This window comes from Tenrec ecaudatus, chromosome 2, assembly GCF_050624435.1.
Source record: "Tenrec ecaudatus isolate mTenEca1 chromosome 2, mTenEca1.hap1, whole genome shotgun sequence".
Taxonomy (NCBI): Eukaryota; Metazoa; Chordata; class Mammalia; order Afrosoricida; family Tenrecidae; genus Tenrec; species Tenrec ecaudatus.
Window position 1 is genome coordinate 159,505,407 of NC_134531.1, and position 16,458 is coordinate 159,521,864.

Below are 16,458 nucleotides of genomic sequence, written 5' to 3' on the forward strand. Positions count from 1 at the left end.
AGTGAGACAGTGAGCCTTCAGCCTACACGCTCAAACAGGACAAAGAAAGAGGAAAGCGGGGCGGGAAAAGATGGTGGGAAGAAAGGAGGGGAAGAGCAGGGTGTGTGGATCAGGCAGTCCACCACGTTCTCACTGTGTGTCCCAGAACAAGTGATTGAACGTCTCTGAGCCTGAGTTCCCTCATCTGTTAACATGGACATGATGCTGTATCCGACAGTCTCATAGGAATACACAGCGAGATCACCCATGTGAAGGGTTGGGGCTCAGGATCTGGCTCCTCGGCTAAGTCCACAAATAGGACAGAGGGGTGCAGTGGGGACCAAGTGGTGAGCATTAAGGCCTGGCACTCCTCCCAGGTGCCCCCAGGGAGCCCCTTTCCCCAAGAAGAGCAGGCCTGGTGGGGCTCCTGTCTGCAGCCAAAGCAGAGCTCTGCGGGTTGGTAATAAATGAACAGGAAAGGAGATTCCATTACACAGGAATGTCTGGGGAGGGGGCAGGGAGGGGAGCCGGCTCCTCTCCCAGCACCAGCCGGCCCTGCGGCCTTGATTGATGTGCCTTGCACCGAGGCTGCAGCGGGTCTGGCGGAAGGAGGCCCTGCCGCTCACCCCTCCTGGAGCGAGGCCAGCAGCCAGATGTTCTTGGCCTCTGGGAGCGGGGGTGGGGGTGGCGAGGGCCGGCAGTGGGCCAAGGGACAGCCGTCCAGATGCTGAGTCTCTCCTTCCTCTTGCAGCTGCACTCAGGTGGTTCTGGTTCCACGGGTGACCTCTGGCCAGTGGCGCCTGCCTCTCTGGGCGTTGACCATCCAGAACCAGGGTAGTGGTCCTTGCCTACCCTGTCCTGCGGCAGAGGCTGCCCTGGAAAGGGTTTTCCATTCCAAAGAGGAAGAATGCCCCATTTACGCAATACCACAGGCACAGGGACCAGGGCCCAAGTCCTGCAGGGGTGGGGAGGCTGGGTGCTCTCTCTGGGTCTGAGGTTTTGGGGGTATTGTGGATGGAAATGTGTTCCCTTTGCAGATGTAATTGGGGGGGGTGTCTTTGCTATGCTAATGAAGCCAGGGAAGTGCTGGGTGTGTTTTAAACCAGTCCCTTTTGAGATATAAAAGGAGTGGATTAGGCCCAGCTGGGGGAAATAGATGCCACCCACGTGGAGATCAAGAAGAGGGTGGGGTGGGGAGGGAGAGACCCAACTGTGTCCTGGAGCTTCTCCTGAGCTGGCACCTGCACTCAGACACAGCCTCCTGAACTGTGAGGAAATAAATGTCTGTTCATTAAGTTCCCCCCACCCCTTGTGGTCCTCCTGTCACCGCAGCACCGGAGAACAAAAACCAGCTCTGAGTCTGAAGACAGAGTCTCCGCAGGGGATGGTGGCTCCAGCAGCCGGCACCCAGACAAAGGAGAGTCTTCTCTGTACCCTTCTGGTACACCAGTTGAAGCAGAGTCACACAGCTCTGTGCCTGGGCCTTCCGGAGACTTTATTCTGAAGCAGATAATCAGCAGAAGACAATAGAGAAAAAGATAGCTAAGGAACAACCCAAAGAAGGAACCAGCTATCAAACCTACAGTCGCCCCACTGAGTGATGAACTGTTCCCAATGGGGGCACAGGGCTATGACTTGATTCTAAGTCTGTGTCTGAGTCTTCCTGTGTGGAGGCCACCCAGGAGCAGCCTCCCCATCGTCGCTCACCCCCGTGGCCTGCCTTGGTTCCTCAGCGTGGCGTGGACATCTGCCCGTGTCTGCAAGGAGAGAGCCTTGCCCACTTTTTTTTTTTCTTGGGCAGCTGTCCAACATCGCTGGGCTCTCTGCTCATTTTCAAAAGGTCCTCAGTGTGGACACTGCAACACTGAATCTCTTTACCATTGCATGTGTGAGGATTAGCTCCCTAGGATAAATTCCAAGAAGTAAAATTGTGCATTCAAAGACTACATTGTGTGTGTGTGTATGTGCGTACCCCTGAGGGTGTAAATCTCCTGACCTAAACCCTTGTGACTGACGCATGACTCCTCTTGTAGCCTGCCCTCCATGCCCCATCCCTGATCGCCGCCCCCCAGAGGTGGGGAGTCTGCAGGATACCCCCCTGTGGCTCCAGTGGGCTCTCTGACAGAGGGGGGGGTCTCCTCCAGAGGTCACCATGGGGCTGGGGACCTCTTGGTTTGGTCTTCACCTTCTGAGTCTGTAAATTGGGAGAGTGGTTGTCACTACTGATAGAGTCTGTGAATGAGAGCGCCCTCTGTGCCCGCCTCCCCCAGTTGGCAGAGATATCTGCAGCCACCTGGAACTGGGGAGCGGGCATCTCTCCCCCAAGGAGGTGGGAGAAAGCAGTGGAGCTCCACCCTCAGCACATACACCCACCTTGCCCCTGCCTGCAGCCTTCCAGCCAGAAGGCTGTGGCCCGGTGCTGGCCACAGAGATTGCCCCAGAGGCTCCCCTGGCCCTTGGTACACAACTGAACAGACCCAGCCTGTCCAGATTCGGCAGCAGGAGGCCACGTCCACCCCAGGCTTTGGCCACCTTCTTGGCTACTGGTGCAGATCCTGTGCTTCTGAGCTGCTCGGGGGCAGTGGGTCCCCTCCCTCTGCATGTCTTTCCCTCTCCCACCCTCCTCCCCTTCCGGGCTTTTTCTTTCCAGCCCCTTAGAAGAGGCTCTGATAGGGCGGCGGGGTATGCATTCACCTGTTAACCATGAGGTTGGTGGTTCAGACTCACCAGCCCGTCCACAAAGATGGGCTGTCTGCTCCCATAGAGACTTACAATCTGCTGGGCCTCCCACAGGGTGCAGCCGCTGTGGACAGCCGCATGGCATTTTCTTTCCCAGTGGAAATAGCAATTCCATATGGCCTGTAGACCTCTGCTTCCTATGCATGTCCTAGACACGAATAGACATGGGCACACCATGTCCAGCACAGTACTATAAACAATGCAGAGATGGCAGCAGTCTAAGCAAACTATGGTCCGTACAAACAACGGAATCCCAAACAGCCCTAAGAAGCACCAGTGAAGTGCCCAGAGTGAAATCAGCCATTGACAGAAGGACTGATATTGCGCAAGGCCACTGTTTTAAACCGCCAAGGAGACGTGACGTCACATGAAAAGAATGTTCTTTGGTGGTTAGTGGGAGTGAGAGAAGGGCTTCCTGGCTAGTGCAGTGATTCTTACCCATCCTCATGCCGCGACCCTTTAATACAGTTCTTCATGTTGTGGTGACCCCCCCAACCACAAAATTATTTTCCTTGCTACTTCATAACTGTAATTTTGCTACCATTATGAATCGGGCGACCCCTGTGAAAGGTCGTTCAAACCCCAAAGGAGTTGCAACCCACAGATTGAGACCTGCTGGGCTAGAGGATTGTGTTAGTCCTGGTAGACTAGGGAAACAAATTCATTGACACTCATGTGTATAAGAAAGAACTTTGGTTGGGGGAGAGGGTAAGAATGGGGAAGGAGGGGAAAATGAGGAGCTGACACCAAGGGCTCAAGTAGAAAGACAATGTTTTGAGAATGATGATGGCAACAAATGTACAAACGTGCTTGACACAATGGATGGATGGATGGATTGTGATAAGAGCTGAATGAGCCCCCAATAAAATGATTTTTTTTAAAAAGAAGGAATTTAATATATAAGAGCAATTGTACATTGAGAAAACATCCCAGCCCAGTCCAGATCAAGTCCATAAGCCTGATATTAGCCCATATATCTGATACCAAGCTATAATGTCATCTTCAGACTCACTAAACACATGCAATGACGCTGAATGCAGGAAGATTACAGGCCAGTAGGTGGGAAGTGTTGTGGATCCAGTGGCAGTGGAAGCATCTCAGCGCTGGCAGGGGTCTCCACGTGGTTTCTCCAGCTCAGGCACCGCCTGTCGTCAGCCTGTCTCCATGTGGTTTGTCAACCAGGATGTCTCACAAGGGCTGAGCTTGTGTCCCACCTACAACGAGCTGTTTCTCTCTTTAGCGGCTCCACGTCAGGTCATCAAGCTGTGACCTGATTGACAGACTAAACTCCATCCCCTCCCTTTAAAGCCTCAAATTGACAACAGATTATGTAACTACCACAGGGTGGGCTCAGACTAACGTGGGTGAAGGAGAAGGACACCTGCCATAAGAGGGTGGTGGCCACGCATCGTGGCGGTGGGGGCGACATGGAGGAGAGAGAGGACAGAAGGGAAGGACTTCTGCTCTGTACGGAGCCCATCCTGCTGCAGTGGTGATTGACGGGAGGTGCGGGCAGACACCCAGGCCGAGCAGCCTTGTGGGCAGAGTGGGAGTCCGCATGACTCTCTCTCCAGGTTTGACAGAGACTGTGTACAGGTGCCGGTCTGCCTGTGAATAGGATGGGCGCACCCAGGGAACATGTCGCTGGGCCAGAGAGCTCAGGACCCTGGTCTCTGGGGACACTAAGAGCACTGGACATCACGTCATTCACAAGACAACGTCCTGCCTCCTGCTTTGGCAAATAGTGATTGGGGTCTTGAAAGTTCACGAGCAACCTGTGTGTCTCTCCCTGCCCAGAGGAAAGAAGAGGGAAGGACTGATAAGCTGCTGCAATGTCAGCCTCCTGGACCTTGACACCAAAAGAACTAGATGGTGCCCAGCTCCCCAGATGCGGTCATGAAAAGGTGGCTGGGCAGGGTGGGAGAAAGACATGGGATAAACAAAATCCTAAAACACACTCCCACGCTCCAAAGCAGGTTTAATGGTTATTAGAAGAGATGGGAGGAACATGGAGGCTGTGGCCTCTAGCCAGCCCTTAGACCTAGACGGAAACTCACCCCAGGGGCCCGTTTGTTAGCTAAACAATAAGTAGGCCTACAGGGGGAACCATAATTCTAGGAAGGTATGCGCCCCTTAGAATAGCCATTTGAGATGGCAAGGACAACATGTACCCGAGGTCAAAGTTCACAAGGCTAATTAAAAAGGAGGGGTGAAAATAGGAAGCCCAGGGAGGCAGTGGGGTGAAAGTGATGCTGCCTTGTGGGGCATGCAATCCATGACATGAAACAAAATGTATTTGAATTGCTGGAGGGGAAACTGATCTCCTCTATAAGCCTTCAGCTGATTCATAATACATTTTTTTTAATTTTAAAAAGATGCATGATCTCAGAAATCCCAAAGGGCCGTTCTCTTTAGGGTTGTTATGCGGGAGAATGGATCTGGTGGTGGTGGCTGGGACCCTCTCAGAGGCAACCTTGAGGACCTGCTCACAGCGGAGATGCTGAGGTCAATACTGGGGTCTCATGGGGAGGGGAGCTCATCTTGTCCTGTGAGGCCCTGAGGAAGGGAGTTACCCAAGGTCACAACAGAGTGGGAGAGTCAAGCCTGATGGTGAAGTCCCTCTCCAGTAAGCCAGGGGCTTATTTCCTGGGCACTGACGCAAAAGAAGGTCCGCAGTCAAAGGGCTTATTTCCCAGGCACTGACACACAAGAAGGTCCGCAGTCAAAGGCTGTTTGTGCTGCATTTCAAAGGGCTCAGACACAGGCCACTCCATTGCCGCGGGAGGCGAGTCTAACGCTCAGTATAGCGTCAACAGACTAGACCCTGGACGAGCGGGGCCCTGATGTGGGCTCTTGTTTCATCCTCAGGGTAAGATACTGAAATGACATACCACATGGTCAACTGGTACAAAAGAGCCCTTTGGAGTCTTCAAGCACAAGGCGGTCGCTTGGATGATGCTGGACACCGTGTCTTTCCCGTGGCGTGCCATGCCTGGGACAGCTGGGCCACGGAAAGGAAGCCAGAAGCAGCCCGGGCTCGTGTTGTGGACTCGGCCCGGACTTTCAGAAGAACGAACAAAGCAGCATTCGGGAAACACAGGCAGGGGCCTCCGCGGAAGGGAGGATGGCGAGATCTTGGTTTGCTTCCTTGGGGCACGTCGTCAGTAAAGACCGACAGATATAAAAAGGACATTGTGATTGGAAATAAACGGTGGATGGACACACTGACCAGTGTGGGAGGGCCTGCCACAGCGTGGGAGGGCCTGCTAGTGCGTTCCTGAGGCCCACATCCTGCCTGGGCCTTCCTCACTGCTCCTGGGCTCCCAACCCCTAAAGCTGGGGGCAGCAGGCACCCAGAAAAACATCCTCTAACTGGCCTTGCATGGCCTGTCCCAGCCCAGAGGAAAAGGGACTCCCCACCCGGGGTCACTATGAGCCAGAATTTTCTTTTTCAGAATTTTCTTGATACCCCCTAACAACCACAACAACACGTCGTGGACAGGGAAGGGCTTGGTGGCAGCTGGCAAGAAAGTTCTTAAGGTGCTCAGAGGGGCCTCGGGCACAGGATGAAGGGATCAGAGAGGAAGGGTTGGTGTGTGTGTGTGTGTGTGTGTGTGTGTGTGTGTGAGAGAGAGAGAGAGAGAGAGAGAGAGAGAGAGAGAGAGAGAGAGAGAGAGAGAGAGAAGAAAGCAACACAGTCCTGGCAGAGGCATGGAGGTGGGTGAGGCAGAGGGGAGGTGGGGAGGGGACGCTCAATGGAATAATACTGGACCAGACAAGATGGAAAGAGACAGAAAGGTGCCTCCCGGGACCCCTAAAGTCAGACTGAGGCTTTTGGACTTTGTCCTCTAGGGAGCCTCCCTGCCCCTTCCCCCACACAAAGCCTTTCACATTTAATTTATTTGACAATAAAAACAAAATAAAAGCAGCACAAGTGAGGCTCCAGAGAACAGCAATGTCCCGTTCCCTCCCGAGAAGCAGCCTGTTGCTGGTTCTCACGGAACCTGGGGGGGCTCTCCTAGCGGTGCCCCCAGCCCTCTCTCACACAGCAGGAGCCTTTCCGGCCTGTCGGGTCCCCTCCATAGACCAGGCCCTGGCCCTGACTGCAGTTCTGCTTGGCGGCCGGCTCTTGGGATCCATTGGTGCTCTCTGCGTCCACACGCAGTCCTGACGTGACTGCAGCCCGGGCCTCCGCCTGGGGGCCCACAGGCAGGCACAGGAGTCAGCCAGGTCCTGGAAGTGGGACGGCAGCAGGCTCCGAGGATGGTGCATGAGGTGTGCAGAGCCAGACTGCCTGTGGGAAGGCTTGGCAGGGGCATGCCAGGCCTGCAGGGGCTGGGCAGCTGCGACTGGAGCACTTGGCAGGGGGTTGGAGGCTTGCTCCTGCGCCAGCCACAGGCTAGCTAGGTCTGAGTCGGGCTGAGCATTTGGCAAAAGGTGAGGGTGGGGTTCAGGTCTGTGAGCCCTTTCAAAGCTCCCTGCACCTTGGAGCGGGGACATGCATGGGTCTGTGCTGCGAGGAGAGGGCTCATCTCCGCTGGGAGAGGACGGGCTGCCGGCAGCTGTGTGGGGCCTGGGTTCAGCCAAAGCCCGCGCAGAGGGCTGCCAAAAGTTTCTTTTCATTTTTCTGTGTCTTGTGCTTTGGGCCGGGGCACAGTGTCATCTTCTTGTTTACGATTACTTTAAGAGGCCCCATCAAAGGCCCAGCCCAGGCCCTTTGAAGTCTGGCTGGAGCGGGCCTTGCCTGGGGAGGAGGCATCTTTTCGGAGGATCAGGGGTGAGACAAACCAGCCCAGGATGGTCCCCAGGCCCTTCCTAACACGCTCCACTCTGCCTGGGCCACGCCCCTGCAGGTCACACTGGAAGTGGCTTCTGCCAGAGTGCTCCTGGTCTCTCGGTGTCCTTCCCCAGCTCCTAGGACACTCGTGACTGACACCCTGCCACTGAGAGGGGTGGTCCCGTAGAGGTGTCAGCAGGCATCCTGCCTGGGCTCAAACTTTGGTCCTTAACTGTGTAGCCTTGGGTGAATTACTGAACGCCTCTGAGCCTAAACTTTCTCCTCTCTACAATGGATTTACGCCCACGCCCACCGTGGGGGGTCACTGTGAGGGTGAGCTGAGAAGGCCCACCGAAGGGGCTAGCACAGAACCCCCAGCCCCCCACCTCCACCCCCAATCTTGGCCACAAGTTGCTTCTGACTCACAGTGATTCCTACAGCACAGGGTAGAACTGCGCCCACCCACCCTGCCCGCGTGGGTTTCTGAGACTGTGACTCATTGCGGGGGCTGAAGAGGAGTGGTAGGTGGATTCAAACTCCTGACGGTGTGGTTAGCACCCCAACGCATAACCCACGGCGTCACGGGGTTCTCCTGCCAGGCACCTAAGAGGAGACACACGTGGCTCTTATTATCGTCGTCGTCAATGACGGCAGTGGGAAGGTAGAGAGAGGTACCCGGTCTCTAAGGAGCCGGGTCACTGAGAGTAGACTTGCTAAAGAAATCCCTTCTTCCCCACCCTTGCCTGCAGGGAGCTTGCCTTTGCTGCTCCTGTTCCCACTGCCGGCTCCAGGGTGGGAGGGAAGGGGGCCTGCCCGGAGAGGGGGCAGAGATGGTGCCTGGACTAGGAGCCCCCTGGGGAGGGGTTGCCTGGGAGGTTGGCTCCGGGAAGGAGGAGGGAGCCAGAGTGGGAGAGGGGGCTTGTTTCCTGGCAAAGCTGAAAAGGTTTGGATTTGACTCGGAGAAGTCCCTGGCGGCGGCCTCCTCAGAACGGCTCTCTGAAGTCGAGCCCGGTCCGTCTGGGAGGCTGTTTTGTATAAAGGGGTGCTGGAGAACGGACTGAAATCTCTCGGCCCGCTCCCCAAAGGGCCACACTCACCGCAGAGCCTCCCACACTGCCTGCAGTCCTGCCTGGGGAAATCACACCACCTTGTGGCCTTGACCTTCGGGGCCCTGACCTGGGTGGTGAAGGCTTGCATCAGGAGGAAGGGGCCCAGGTCACACGGGGGGGGGGGGGGGGGGGAGGGAAAAGCACCCTCTGAGGTGGCTCCCAGCCTTGGTCCTGCAGGTTCCGCTGTGCTGTGCTGTGCTGTTGTCATTTCTGACGTGTTTGTGTTTGGTCTGGTTGCTATGAGGTACCCCCCACCCCCCTGCCCCCCCACCCCAGGTTCCTGGAGGCCCTGTGAACGCAGCACTCTCGGTTGGCAGAAGCCTATCGCCCACCTCACTGAGCATCTGCTTTTCCAGGCAGCTGCTGCTTTGCCCTGTTGTCTCAGAGGCTGGACTCTTCCGACGACATGTCCGATGAACATGAAGACACGGGGCGTCGCCACCTTGCTTTTCAGGAGCATCCTGGCGGAGCTTCCCCCAGTGCAGGAGTGTTGGCTCTTCTGGCAATCCTCGGTCTTAGTTCAAATCCCTCTCTCTCCTCCAGTCTTCCCCGCCTTCAGAGGCCACTGAAAAGACCCGGGCTTGGGTCCAGGGGTCCCTTGGGCTTCAAAGTGATAGCTTTTGCTCCTCACTCTTTCAAAAGGTCTTCTGTAGCCGACTTGCCCAACACAGTATTTGATTTGATTTCTCGACCACCGTTTCCCTGAGCGTTGATTGTGGATCCGAAAGGAATGCCACCCTGGGCTGCTTCAGTCTTCACGCCCTGATTGTGATGCTGTTGCTCAGTCGGTCAGTGGATCGGTCGGTGGGTCGGCCCAGCTGTGGGAATTTTGGTTTTCTCTCCAATCCATCCTGGGGGCGGCAGTCTCTGATCTTCGTCAGTGTTTACTTTGTGATATACCACTTGACTTATTCTGATTTCTCTTCCACTTGACTCAGCACGGCATCTCTTAAACTTGAATACGTTTGTTTTAAAAAGCACCGCTAGAGACTTGCACCGCTGGCGTAAATGCCGGCTGCCTTTACGTTCACTCTTTCTGCTTCTTTGTTCAGCGTATATTCCTTTACTATTTTTCCTGTCTGTTTGCTTGCAACCGTTGTGTTGCCGCACAATTCACCTAGCATTCAACTCCATAGCTCCATCCCACCGAGGAGAGTGGTCCGTGTGTGCTTGAACTATTGAACTGTAGCCAACGAGACTGAAGAGTGTTACAGCCGTTGCCACAACCAGTCCCAGAGAATTTCCTTCATCCGTGCACTCACCGTTGGTAGCTCCCTGTTTTCCCCACCCGCCCCTGCCATGCACCCAAGCAACCATCCATCCAGCCATCAATAGATTCACCCATCCTGAGTTTCATAGACAGAAAAACATCACAAAACAAAAGCAAAAATACCAACAATATTAACAAAGCAAAACAGTTAAGAACCGCAATTTAAAAGAAAGCAGAAAACATTAAAAACTAGAACAGATTTAAACGGATTCTAAGTGAGATCAAATGACAGGGTGCTAAATTTTAGCCTAACTGCATCTGCCAACAATCCACTCTCCATGTACTTTGTATGTTAGCAAGGCCATTCACATCCCTGGCCCTCTCAGAGGGGATTCCCCAGAAGCTTAATCCATGTGCATTTCCCCTTCACTGGGATAAAAAGAAAAGGGAAATACCATACCTTTAAAAGGGGCCAAATGAGAGCTCAGACGATAAGATAATTGCCATGATTGACTTTACAGACTTTTATCAGACTTTCTCTGTCTGATCAAAAGGCCATTCCCAAACCTCAAGTAGGATCAGAGGGAATTCAAGGGAGACTTAATCCATGTGTGGACCCTGCTAATGGATTTTGGCTTCCACTTTCATCCATAGCCTTCTGCAAACCAGGTGTTCACAATTGAAGCTTTTATTTACAGTGGATGCTATTATTTGCAATCCTTGGATCACACTGGCTGGAGTGTTTCTTCCATGTAGACGGTTGAGTTCATTCTGACTCATGGTGGCCCCACATGAGCCAGAACTGCGCGCCACAGGGCTTCAGAACCACAGAAGCAGACTGCCAGGCATTCTTCCCATATTCCACTCAGTGGATTTGAACTGTCAACCTTTTAGTTAGCTGCCGACACAGTTTGCACCTCTAGAGATGTTGTTACCACAAATAACTCACTGCCATCGAGTGGATTCTGACTCATAGTGACCCTATAGGACAGGGTACAACTGCCCCTGTGGGTTTCTGAGACTGTAACTCTTTACAGGCGTAGAAAGCCTCATCTTTCTCCCTTAGAGCTGCTGGTGGTTTCAAACTGTTGACCATACGGTTAGCAACCCAACACCTGACCACTATGCCACGCAATAGTAACCATCAAAAATAAAAAATGACCACACATACAATGTTACATTCTAGCTAGACCCCAGACTTGTTCGCTTTTAAATAAAAAATGATTAGCAAGTGTGAAAATTGTATTAAAGACACAGAACTAAGATTTTCTCGAAGACCAAGGTTGCCAGATAAAACAAAATATTTTCACTAGATGATTATAATAACATATTTATACTGTATAATTATGCAATTTCTTCATCTGAGATTTAAATTTAACTGGGGGCGCAGGGCTTTGCTCGTATGTGCCACCTGGGCATCTTTGTACTTGACGAATGATACACTTACAAGGACTAACTTTTCCCTGTTGAGAAGTAGGCATTGTGGTGCTCCTCTGCCACAAAAACCAAACTAGGGAAAGGCTGTTGGGAGTCCAGGTGGAATCAGTTAGACCAATGGGAATTTAGGAATTTGGAGGAGGGAGGGAGTATCCCGGCTGGGAGGCTGCGGGGGGACTCTGGCAGGCTCCATGGAGAGGAAGGACCTGGGACCTGTCATTGGGGAGCACAAAGGAAACAATTTTGGAGATTTGAGACCCTTCCTCCCACTGGCTCCCTGGCCTGAGGGACTGAGGTCACTCCTTAGGGAGACAGTTTGACCTTGCACTCAAAGGACAGAGGGGCTTGTGAGCAAGAGTGACTATGTTGGCCCAGGTCACACCCTCTCAGGACAGAAAAGGGCTTCTGAGGGCATGTCTTCTGACGCCACCCTCGCCACAGCCCCTGCTTGCCCCACGCAGAAACTGGAAGGGAGCTGGCTTGCCACTCCTCCAGCAACAGAGCTCTCGCTGCCTCCCACACTGCCCATTAGTGAGCAGCGTGGACTGTTAGGAAGCCGTGTCCGCCTGGGTTCTCCAGAGAACCCAAACCAGTGACACAGCGCCAGAGATCTCGAAAGAGAAATTTATGTCAAGAAAATGGTTTACACAGTTGTAGAAGTGGGTAAGCCCAGTCCAGTTTTAAGCGTGGGGGTCAGCTGTGAAGCTGCAGCCTTCTCCTAACTTGCATGGCTTCGGGGATAGATGCACCCAGAATTGGCAGGAACACCATAGACTTCAGAGGTGAGTGATTCAGGCTTCTGACTGGAATGGTTGCTGAGGTCACCGTCAGGACAGGACAAGCTGGCAGGTTGCTTGTGGCTCCCAGGATCGGCAGGCAATCCGATGGGCCTTTTCAAATCCAAAGAACCAGAGGTCGATGGATGAGCCAGGCGTAGGATCCAGACTCAGCAAGAAGCAAACAAGCTCTCCACATCATCTGTTTATATAGAAAGCAGACAACAACCCCAAGGAAATGTCATCAGGGTTGTGACTTGAGTCAGGGGCTTGCATCCCCCCTAACCGGCTGCTGACAGAAAATCCCATCATGGAATTGATGGCACAGTGTAGGTCACACCATGGGGGAGTACTGGACCTTAAATGCCAAACCACTGAAAATCCTGACTGAACCAAGTGGGCACAAACTTAACTCTCACAGGGCTCAGACTGCACAGAACCCCGCCTTCCTACAGATTTTTCACAGATTCATTTCTGCCCTCAGAGAGCAAACACCCTCTCTGCCCCAAGCCAGTCCACCCGTCAGAGACTTGGCAGTCGTGCTGATGGTCCCGGGGCTTTGGCCCGCTCTTCTCATGCCTTCCCATGTCTGGCTTGGTCACCGAGAGAAAAGTGAACTTGGGCACCTGGACGGAGGCCACGCTTGTCCTCAAGAAGGAAGCAGGGAGGAGGACAACCATGGGGAATCCCAGGGGCTGAAGTTAGCAGAACCAGGCCCAGGAGGGCAGTTCGGGTCTAGAGTATGCCCTTCCTGCAGGAAGTGCAGCACGAGCCCTGGAGTCCAGGTTGGGAGACCTTGGCTCTGCGCTCTGTCACTAGTTTGCTGTGTGGCTGTAGGCAAGTGGCCTCTCCTTTCTAGGCCTTAGTTTCTATCCCTGTGGTTCTACCTAGACCTAGACCTCTCTTACCATCATCTAGTGCTGTATCGGTGACCTTGGCCTACTCTTACAGGTAGAAAACATCTGTGCCTATTGGGATCAACTGGCTATCCACATGGTGCTGGCTGGCTAATGCGCCATTGCTGGCTGCAGGTGTGTGATGGGCAGCACACTGAGGTTGGGTCTGGGCTCAGTAGGGAAACAGGCAGTGTTCCCAGTGGAGTGGTGGTCTGCATCAGTGCGGGTGAGTGGGGATGACACCTGGAACGACAGAGCAGCCCATGAGGGGATCTGTGATGGGGATACAGGATCAGGGCGGCCCAGCAGTGAGCTGGGGACAACCAGCACAGTCATGTCTCCAGTTTGCAGACTCACCCAGCACCAGTGCCCTCCCTGACATCCAGGTGGGCAGAGTTCAGAGAGCCTCCGTGGAGGGTGGTGAGGAAGGAGGCAGGGGAGACTGATGGGCTGCAGAAGGGCAGCTATGCAGCTGGGGCTCTCTACGAGGGCTAAGGTCTTTAGGGAGCACAATCATGGGTCAGAGCTGGGCTCAGTTGCTACACCACAGGGTGTGCTCTCCACCCTGCCCTGTAGGCCCCGTAAGGCTGGGCTCTGAGTATGTCAGAAAGGGCATGCTGAATCCTCAAGCTGCAGGAACCCACGCATCCACTCTGCCTTCCCACCAGCCTAGAGTAGGGCCTTCCAGAGAGAAGACTCCGCATGCTTGGGAGGAAGGCCAAAGGAGGAAGTCTCCACACTTCCATGGCCTTCTCTTTCTGCCCCTGGTTCTGCTCTCTACCATCTCTCCATGGGACCTCCTCCCGTCTCTGCCTCTCTCCCTCTGGGCCTCAGTTTCCCCACCTGTAAGGTGAAGGACTTCGATAGATGGTCTCCAAAAGCACTTCCCAGGACCACGCTTGTAGACGCCAAGTTCATGACAGCATCAACAGTAACAATACCCATATGCTCAGAGTTCACACAGCCCTTTCCCATCACTGCTGGCCTTGTCTCCTCCCAACAATGTGGCCCGTGGGCTTCCTGACACCACGCCTTCAGGGTCATTCAGCGAGGGGATGATGAGCTGAGTCTCGGACCTGCCCTCCAGACCCCCTCCCACTGTACCCACCATTTGCAAGAGGGCTTGAAGGGGCCTTGGAGGCTGTGCAGAAAAGACACATGATCTTGGGGTCCCATAGTGTGGGAGGCAAGGAAGACAGGCCGGAGCAGGCACGTTCACTCCATTGGCTGCTCTCGCTGTGGATTTCCAGGCAAGAGAGAATATGAGGAACAGTTCAACAGCCCTGCACTGGGCCAGGCTTTCTCAGGTGGGGTGCTCAGCTCAGCTGCACACCTTTTTTTTTTACACTTTATTAGGGGCTCATACAACTCTTATCACAATCCATACATATACATACATCAATTGTATAATGCACATCCGTACATTCTTTGCCCTAATCATTTTCAAAGCATTTGCTCTCCACTTAAACCCTTTGCATCAGGTCTTCTTCCCCCACCCCCTGCTCGCCCCTCCCTCATGAGCCCTTGATAATTTATAGATTGTTATTTTGTCATATCTTGCCCTATCCAGAGTCTCCCTTCCCCCCCTTCTCTGCCGTCCTTCTCCCAGGGAGGAGGTCACATGTGGATCCTTGTAATCAGTTCCCCCTTTCCAACCCACTCACCCTCTACTCTCCCAGTATCGCCCCTCATACCTCTGGTCCTGAAGGTATCATTCACCCTGGATTCCCTGTGTCTCCAGCTCCCACATGCAACAGTGTACAACCTCTGCCCTATCCAGTCCTGCAAGGTAGAATTCGGGTCATGGTAGTTGGAGGGAGGAAGCATCCAGGATCTGGGGGAAAGCTGTGTTCTTCATCAGTACTACATCGCACCCTGACTGACCCATCTCCTCTCCTAAACCCCTCTGTGAGGGGATCTCCAGTGGCCGACAAATGGGCTTTGGGTCTCCACTCTGCACTTCCCCCTTCATTCACTATGATTGATATATATATATATTTTGCATGATGCCTTATACCTGGTCCCTTTGGCACCTCGTGATCGCACAGGCTGGTGTGCTTCTTCCATGTGGGTTTTATTGCTTCTGAGCTAGATGGCCGCTTGTTCACCTTTAAGCCTTTAAGACCACAGACATTATCTCTTTTGGTAGCCGGGCACCATCAGCTTTCTTCACCATATTTGCTTATGCACCCATTTGTCTTCGGCAATCGTATCATGGAGGTGTGAAGCCAATGATATGATTTTTTGTTCTTTGATGCCTGATAACTGATCCCTTCGGGACCACGTGATCACACAGGCTGGTGTGTTCTTCCATGTGGGCTTTGTTGCTTCTGAGCTAGATGGCCACTTGTTTATCTTCAAGCCTTTAAGACACCAGACACTATCTCTTTTGATAGCCGGGCACCATCAGCTTTCTTCACCACATTTACTTGTTCACCGCTTTGGCTTCAGCAGTTGTGTCGGGAGGGTGAGCATCATAGAATGCCAATTTAATAAAAGAAAGTATTCATGCATTGAGGGAATGCTTGAATAGGGGCCCAAGGTCCTTCCGCCACCTTAATACTAAACCTATAAATATAGGCACATAGATCTATTTCCCCATCCTCATATATATATATATATATATATATATATATATATATATATATATATATATATATTTGCATGTACATTTCTTTGTCTAGACCTCTATAAATGCCCTTTGACTCCTAGCTCTTTCCTCTATTTCCCTTGACTTTCCTCCTGCCCCACTACCATGCTCCGTGCCCACCTGGGTTACAGCTATACCTCTTCTTTACATAACCTTACCCTTGATCATTCCCTACCAGGCCTGCCACTGCCCCCTCACTACCATTTTGGGTCCCATGTCGTTCCCTTGTCCCTGTGTTTGTTAACACCACATCCTTACCCCCACACCTCTCCCTATCCCAAGTCCCCCGGAACTGTTGGTCCCATTGTTTTTCCTCCAGAAAGTTCATACAGCCTGTCTTATTTAGACAGACCTGTGGAGATAATAACATGCATGAAAACAAGACAGAGGAAAACAAAGCAACAGTATACAACCAGACAACAAAACAAGAGCAACAAACCACTGACAAAGAACAAAACAAAACACATCAAGAAAGAAAAGCTTGTAGTTAGTTCAAGGATGGTTTGTTGGCCCTTAGGAGTGTTTTCCAGTCCAGTCTGTTGGGGCACCACGCCCTGGCCCCAAAGTCCACTTTCAGCATTCCCTGGGGACCTTGCCACTCCATTCCCTTGCTGTTCCGCTGCACTCCCCCAGTGATTTGCCTCGGTGTGGTGGGATCAGGTCAGGTACAATTCCCACACTGTGTGTCCGGTGCTGTCCCCCTGTATCGCCCTTAGTCACTGAGGGGCATCATGTCTCATAGTGGGGCCCAGCCATGTTGTTCTCTCTGTGGACTGGCTGCTCTAATCAGGAACATTATCCTCACGGCCTGGTGGACCAGGCTGTGCTCCACTCTCTCCTCCTCCCCCTTCCTCTGCTCCCGTGCAGCTGCACACCTTCTGGTTG